At 40.9% G+C, this 8,281-nt stretch overlaps 1 long non-coding RNA gene across 1 annotated transcript; it reads left to right on the top strand.

Moving 5' to 3' along the window:
* The first annotated feature begins 5,840 nt into the window (after positions 1-5,840).
* Positions 5,841-7,878, top strand: LOC145535226 (uncharacterized). The gene is made up of 2 exons (XR_014075334.1): positions 5,841-5,925; positions 6,490-7,878. It is a non-coding gene; the product is annotated as an uncharacterized LOC145535226 (long non-coding RNA).
* Positions 7,879-8,281: the final 403 nt, after the last annotated feature.

The raw sequence follows: 8,281 nt of genomic DNA, 5'->3' as shown, positions 1-8,281 counted from the left end.
CTGAGGCAGGTCTGTTCTAGCCCACTGTTTAGAGGTGACCATGCAGCCTCAAGCAGAGTCCAGGAAGGAAGAAATCCACATCTCACACACGTTAGGGGCCACTTTTGGAGTCAAATACTAAAGAGTGAAAAGTAGAAAGTGCCTTTCGAGACTACTCAGCCTAGAGCTTTTGGGAAGTGTTGATGGGGAAACATCCACAGCAACATTATCTATGGACTTTGATTGGAATGCAAACTATCTGCATCCTAGATCCATTAAATCACATTGCCAAGAGATGAGACCAAAAAACGTGAATTTTAAAATTCCTGGGGGTTCTGATATATCCTGAAATGTGAAAAACTCTGATAAATGTAGGAGTTTTGTGAAGGCAGTTCAGTTGCTCAGTCATGTAAAACTCTGCGATCTCGTGGACTGCAGCACACCAGGCTTCCCTGTTAATCACCAACTCCTGGAGCTTGCTCAAAATCATGTTGATCGAGTAGGTGATGCCATCCAACCATCTTATCCCTTGTTGTCCCCTTCTCCTCCCGCCTTCAATCTTTCCCAGCATCAGGGTCTTTTCCAATGAGTCGGCTCTTCGCATCAGGTGGCCAAAGTATTGGAGCTTCAGCTTCAGCATCAGTTCTTCCAATGAATATTCAGGACTGATTTCTTTTATGACTGACTGGTTTGATCCCCTTGCAGTCCAAGGAACTCTCAAGAGTCTTCTCCAACTATAGAGTTAAAAAGTATCAATTCTTTGGTGCTCAGCTTTCTTTATGGTCTAAATCTCACATCCATACATGACTACTGGAAAAACAATAGCTTTGACTAGATGGATCTTTGTTGGCAAAGTAATGTCTCTGCTTTTTAATATACTGTCTAGGATTGTCATTGCTTTTTTCCTGAGGAGGAAGCATCTTTTAATTTCATGGTGCAGTCACCATCTGCAGTGATTTTGTAGCCCCAAAAATTGTCTGTCACTATTTTCATTGTTTCCCCATCTATTTGCCATGAAAAGATGGGACCAGATGTCATGATCTTCGTTTTCTGAATGTTGAGTTTTAAGCTAGAGTTTTCACTCTCCTCCTTCATTTCCATCAAGAGGCTCTTTATTTCCTGTTCACATTCTGTCATAAGGGTGGTGTCATCTGCATATCTGAGGTTATTGATATTTCTCCTGGAAATCTTGATTCCAGCTTGTGCTTCATCCAGCTTGGCATTTCTCATAATGTACTCTGCATATAAGTTAAATAAGCAGGGTGACAACATACAGCCCTGATACACTCCCTTCCCAATTTGGAACCAGTCTGTTGTTCCATGTCTGGTTCTAACTGTTGCTTCTTGACCTACACACAGATTGTTCAGGAGGAAAGTAAGGTGGTCTGGTATTCCCACCTCTTTAAGAATTTTGTACAGCTTGTAGTGATCCACAAAATGAAAGGCTTTGCATAGTCAATGAAGCAGAAGTTAATGTTCTTCTGGAACTCTCTTGCTGTTTCTATGATCCAACAGATGTTGACAATTTGATCTATGGTTCCTCTGCCTTTTCTAAATCCCGCTTGAACATCTGGAACTTCTCAGTTCACATACTGTTGAAGCGTTGCTTGGAGAATTTTGAGCATTACTTTGCTAGCACCTGAGATGAGTGCAACTTGGCCATAGTTTGAGCATTCTTTGGCATTGCATTTCTTTGGGATTGGAATGAAAACTGACTTTTTCCAGTCCTGTGGCCACCATGAGTTTTCCAAACTTGCTGGCATATTGAGTGCAGCACTTTGACAGCATCATCTTTTTGAATTTGAAAGATCTCTTCTGGAATTCCATCACCTCCACTAGCTTTGTTCCTAGTGATGCTTCCTAAGGCCTACTCGCCTTAGCATTCCAGGATGGCTGGCTCTAGGTGAGTGGTCACACCATCGTGGTTATCTGGGTCATTAAGATCTCTTCTGTATGGTCCTTCTTTGTATTTTTGCCACCTCTTCTTAATATCTCCTGCTTCTGTTAGGTCCCTACTGTTTCTATCCTTTCCTGTGCCCATCTTTGCATGAAATGTTCCATTGGTTCTCTAATTTTCTTGAAGAGATCTCTAGTCTTTCCCATTCTATTGTTTTCCTGTATATCTTTGCATTGGTCACTTAGGAAGGCTTTCTTATCTCTCCTTGTTATTCTTTGGAACACTGCATTCAGATGGGTATATCTTTCCTTTCTCACTTGCCTTTTAGCTTCTCTCCTTTCCTAGCTAACTGTAAGGCCTCCTCAGAAAACCCTTTTGCATTTTTGAATTTGTTTTTCTTGAGGATGGACTTGATCACCACCTCCTATAAAATGTCACAAACCTCTCTCCATCATTCTTCTTTCACTCTGTGTATCAACTCTAATACCTTGAATCTATTTGTCACTTCCACTGCATAATTGTAAGGGATTTCATTTTGATGATATCTGAATGGTCCAGCAGTTCTCCCTACTTTCTTCAATTTAAGCCTGAATTTTGCAGTAATCAGTCACCCAATATTCCAAAGGTAAAATGTGAATAATTCTTGGCACAGAATAATTTTGGGGTAGCCAAACAAAAAAATTCAGATTCCAAGGTCTCTTGCTAACCCTTCTGAACCATGATTTCTTTTCTTGATAAACTTGGAGAAACCCAATCCTTTCATTATACAGATTTAGAAACTGACCCAGAGAGAGGAAGTGACTTGCCCAAGGTTGTAAGTATAGATGGTGGCAGAGCTGGGGGTCACAGCCAAGTCTTCAGATAGTTCCTAACAGTATGCCCTGTGGCCACCTTATGAGGGTTATCTGTGTATCAGTTTAGCTCCTATGGGTTTCCCTGGTAGCCCAAACCTTAAATAATCTGCCTGCAATTAGGAGACCCAGGTTCAACCCCTGGGTCATGAAGATACCCTGGGGATGTGAATGGCTACCCACTCCAGCATTCTTGCCTTGAGAACTCAATGGACAGAGGAGGCTGGCAGACTATAGCCCATGGAGTAGCAAAGAGCTGGACACGACTGAACAACTAACACATACACATTTGGCTCCCATTAGTTGCAACCCTTATAAGATCTGGAGACCAAGAATAAGAATGAAACTACCAATGGGTTATGTAGAGCAGCCTGAAAATAAACCAGGGTAAGGTATCAAAGCTGTCTTATAACAAGCAGGGTATGACAGGCCCTTCTCCAAATAAGTCTCAGGGAACCCCAGAGTGGAGTAATTATATATCTGGGCAAACTCTTAACTATCGCTTTGAGTCGAACTGAACACAAATATCCAAGTGACCTGCAGTAGTTCACGAAGCCTATTTTCATGCTGTTGTTTTCATAGTTGAAACTCATACTGATACGGAAAAGTTTAAGCACATGCAGTTTTCTATCACACCTAGTCTAGGCTCACAAGTTGGATCTCTCAAGACTATTCATTTGAGTTATGTGCTCTGTTTCTACTTCATCTCCAAAAGATTGTGGTCTGGAACTCCTCCAGACTGTCAGCCTGGCCCAAAAGGATCTGCTGGGACAATCCAATAGAAGGCCATTGACATCTAGAGGAAGAGCAATTTCCAAAATAATAAGGTAAGGTAGATTTTCTTGGAGGGATTAAGCAATTGCCATTGACAACAGTGCCATTTTGTGATTTGCATTTGGGCTAAGGGTTATAATTTTAGCAAGCATTTCACCAGTGCTACATTAATTAGAAAAAGTAACTGATCTGCCATTTTGAATACATAATTCTGTAAAGAAACAGGAGACCTTAACATATATTCTAAAACTTCTGATGGTAGAGAGAAAGGGCAGAAAGCAAGGACAGAGAAGGAAAAGTTATAATTGTACAAAAGAGTTTGGTAGAGGTACACAAACACTTATCTTCAATTTTGAAATCAAAATGCTGTATAAACAGAAGCTATTTTTTTTTTATTAATTTGGTGCCAAAATTTATTTGGCACAAAAACCTGACCTAAACTGACATGAACTTAGCCTTTGAATATTTAGACATTTTTTTCCTGCGGAAATGTTAATGGATACATTATGGGATGTTTTCTCAGACACCGTTGGGGGTGTTATGTAATAAACAGTATATACTCTGTGTTACATTCTAAAATCTGAAAATAAATTAAATTCTAAAACATAGACTATGGACCTAGAATAATGATAGCTAACATTTATGGAGCATTTTCCATCTACACGGAGCTTTGCTAATCTCTTTCCATCTCATTTAATCCTAATGATACCATGAGGTAGGTATTAAAGTCATCTCCATTTTAAAGTTTGGAACTGATTATCACAGAGGTTGAATATCTTGCCCAGAGTCACACAGCATTTGGCAAGCCAGGGTTTGGACCCAGATTATTATGACTCTAGAACATCTGTGCTGAACTCTTGCTTTCTACTACCAGAAAGAGATGAACAGTTGTTAAGTACAGTGAGGGCTCTTTGTGGGCTTTATATGGAGGTAGAATAGGCTACCACCTATTGTATGTCATGCGAGGGTCAACCTCCTACCTACAAATGTCACTTCCCCATCCCTAATGTGAGATGCAACTAATATAGCTTTATTCCATGATGTTTGTGTATGGCTTTCCTCACAAGGACCACCAGCAAAAGAAATCTCCTAGTTAACTGGTACAGGTTCCTGGTATCCACTCTAGACATATTGAATCAAAATTGCTAGAGACTGGGACCAAGCAGACTCTTATACACAATAAAGTTTGAGGGGGGAAAATGAATGCCCTGAGAAAGGCCAAGAATTTACCTTCAAAAATTAATTAATATCGTATATCAGTTGACACCTAGCTGAGCAGGCAGGAATAAACTCATGGATGGGCCCTGGAAAGTGAAAGATCTCTGAAAGGTGAATAGGAAAATATATAGATAATATATAGAAAAGAAGAAAGGATGCATGACAGGATCATCCTACTTTGATATTATGCGATAAGGGTAGAGTCTCAACATTGGAATTGTTCAGCTGCATTGGAAAAATATTGGAAGGAAATCACTCATTTTTTGTTGCTACTCAGAGCACCTATCTATTGTTTCATTGATACTCACAACACCCTTTTGACAGTATACTCATTCTCATTATAAAAGAGGAAATTAAGAAGAAAACAAGTTCTTCAATCAAATCATCCAACTGATGATTTGGGTAAGTTTCCAGCCCAAATTTCTACCTCCAATCTTAAACAATTTTATCCTTCCAATAATATCTTCCAAAAGTCTAGAGAGGAGGTGTCATCAAATAAAACTTAGGGAATCAACTCTTACACTCAGTGATACACATTTTTTTGCCCTTAAAGGGCCAATTTACTGCACAAGAAAAGGACAATGCTGCTGCAGCTGCTGCTGCTGCTAAGTCGCTTCAGTCGTGTCCGACTCTGTGCGACTCCATAGATGGCAGCCCACCATGCTCCACCGACCCTGGGATTCTCCAGGCAAGAACACTGGAGTGGGTTGCCATTTCCTTCTCCAATGCATGAAAGTGAAAAGTGAAAGTGAAGTCGCTCAGTCGTGTCCGACTCTGTGCGACCCCATAGATGGCAGCCCACCAGGCTCCTCCGTCCATGGGATTTTCCATGCAAGAGTACTGGAGTGGGGTGCCATTGCCTTCTCCGAAAGGACAATAAGAGGAATTAAATATGTAACAGAAGCATTCAACCGATATACAATGTTTGGATGTCTTTTAAACTTTACCTAGTTTCTTAATTCTTGTTATCAATGCAGGGGAGACTGACGATTTTGATCTTTATACTTTAAGTATATTCTGTTCTTGTTTCCTAGGTTGTCAATCTCACCTCTTCATTTTGTCTGTGATGTCTTAATCATCTCCATGGCAACCATGTGACCTCAAACACTGACTAGAAAGCCAGAAAAAATACATTAACAACCAGCACAGCAATCAGATCCCCAGAGCACTGCAGGATGTGCACTGAGAATCAAGTTCAACCAATAAGTATTCCAATTCTGGCTAAGTATCCTCTAGAGCAGCACTTCTCAAACTTCAGTGAACACTCATATTACCTAGAGAATCTTGTTAAAATGGAATACTGTTTCAGTAGGTCTGGGATGGGGCCTTAGAGTCCATATATCCAACAACCTCCCTGGTGATGCCAAAGCTGATGGTTCCCTGAGAGATTTTGGAGTAGCAAGGGCCAAGAACTGTCATTATGCCCAAGTAGTTTAAGCACGTTTGTAGTCCTGGAGGAAGTGCTGTTTTGGACAGCATTTCTGCTGAACATGCCACCTCTGATATTATCTAGTTGTGTGACCTTGGGTAAACATGTTTACCACTCTGGGTCTGTTTTTATCATCTGTGAAATTATGAATGTGGCCTGGATGATTTCTAAGATCACTTTGGATTATAAAATTGTTTGATTCTCTTATAAAGAAAGAAACTTTATAACCAAAGGCTTAGTCTGAGGGCAAATGCCCCTATAATATCAAGAAGGAGAGTGGAGAAAGTAATCTACTATAACTTTTCTTTTATCTTAATTCCAAATCTTCTGTGTGTCCTAAGGTAATTAATTTCTTCTAAATATGCAAAACATTGGCATTCTTCATGAAGAACAGGCAACACTGAATGGTGAACAACAGTTTATAGCATCTCTGAGCTCTCAGCATACCTTTGTGACCTCATAGCTAATAGCTTTGGCTATTTGCTCATGACGCTGTCCTGATGACAGAGCAAAACCACTGCCTGCCCACTGGTATCCAGTCCTGGTACTAAATTCTGCCTAGTCCTATTTGATTCCAGAAGATACAATAGACAATTATACAGAATCACCACGTACCAGAGTGCTCTGTTGAAGCAGTATGAGAAATTTCTTCTTGAGTTCTGCAGTCATTTGGTGAGCCAACAAAACAGAAAATGAACCCCCTGGTGAATATTAAGGTTGACAGAGAAGCCAACTTCTCTCAGCAGGGTGCTACTACTTTTCAGCTCCTTCCTAAGAATCTGAGATATGATGTATCCAATCAGAGTGATCATTTCCAAGAAGAACTAGCTGACTCCATTCAGGATGAAGTTAGTCGCCCAGATCTGATGGACAGTCTCCCAGACATTTTCATAACTCAGTGTATTCAGGTGGGCAAGAAGCATACTGACCAGCCAGAGCTTCTACCAAGCTTCTCCAACTTTACAGAGCCAACACCCAAGGAAGACCCTATACAGCTGCAAGGAAGTGAGCCACCTCTCACTCCATTCAAAAGAGCTCACAGCAAAAAATTCAGGCATGCCCCTACTGTAGTCACGCTGATCAGATCACAATAGATTGCCTTGCCAAAAGTTCTCAAGCCCCAGCAAAGATAAAGAACCCAACTCATCAGTAAGAGGAACCCAGGCAAGTCACATGGCTAACATACTCTCTCACCTCCAGCCTTACTGATTTACATCCTGCATTAACATTTAAAATACCAGTGGGGGACTGTGATACCACTTTACAGACAGTCATAAATTCATGCTTCTGAGAATTTCAACAACCAGATCTTGTTCATTTGGTGACCCCTCACCAAACCTGATCCAACAATGATGAAAACAACTTCCATGCACTTTCTGCACCTGGGACTAACTTTCCAAGAGGACTGAAAGCCTGAAGGAAAAAACTCTGCTCATTCAGACCCAGTGTAAACCACCCCGGCAATGCATTGGAAAACTTCATCCTCACCAATGGGTAATAGACATCAGGGTTGGGTTTGGTGGCCCTAGTCTTTGTGCCTACACTTGGCCCCAAGCCTCTCACCCTCACTCTCACTGGTCTGTATGCTAGTTCCCTGTTTTTCTAGGACTCTTGGCTGAAGTCCCAGTTGCATTTCCATATTGTACCAACATTTTCTACTAGAAGCTGAATCCTGATCCACCTGTTGACTAGATTCCACCTTAAAATAAACCAGCTTTCATGGAAACACATTTCTGCCACCATTTCATATGATCATTTACTTTATTACTATTTAAATGCTTCTGCTTGCCCAACCACCGGAAACTTTTGCTATTGACAAACTAGATGGTATTGGCCTCCAAGTTCTCTGCTTGGAACTTTCAGTACACTTATTGAGAATTAGCCCTTCAGGTTGGTACATGTTTTTAGCCAAGCCCTAGCCTCCTCCCGTTTGCTTCAAACCTACTTCAGGTTCTAGCATGTCTTATGGTCAAGTCAAAGCGCTCTAGGATAATGACCTCTGATAACTATTTAGTGAGAGTTGAGAAATATGGTACATCATAATGACTATGTCTGAAGCATGTCCTTGCTTCCTTATATAGGGGACCTGGCTGACTAAATCTCACTGAAGACTGAGGATCATGCCCTTTAGTA

The sequence above is a fragment of the Giraffa tippelskirchi genome, chromosome X (assembly GCF_054371585.1).
Source record: "Giraffa tippelskirchi isolate mGirTip1 chromosome X, T2T-mGirTip1v1.2.pri, whole genome shotgun sequence".
Taxonomy (NCBI): domain Eukaryota; kingdom Metazoa; phylum Chordata; class Mammalia; order Artiodactyla; family Giraffidae; genus Giraffa; species Giraffa tippelskirchi.
This window is presented reverse-complemented; position numbering and strand designations above follow the sequence as displayed.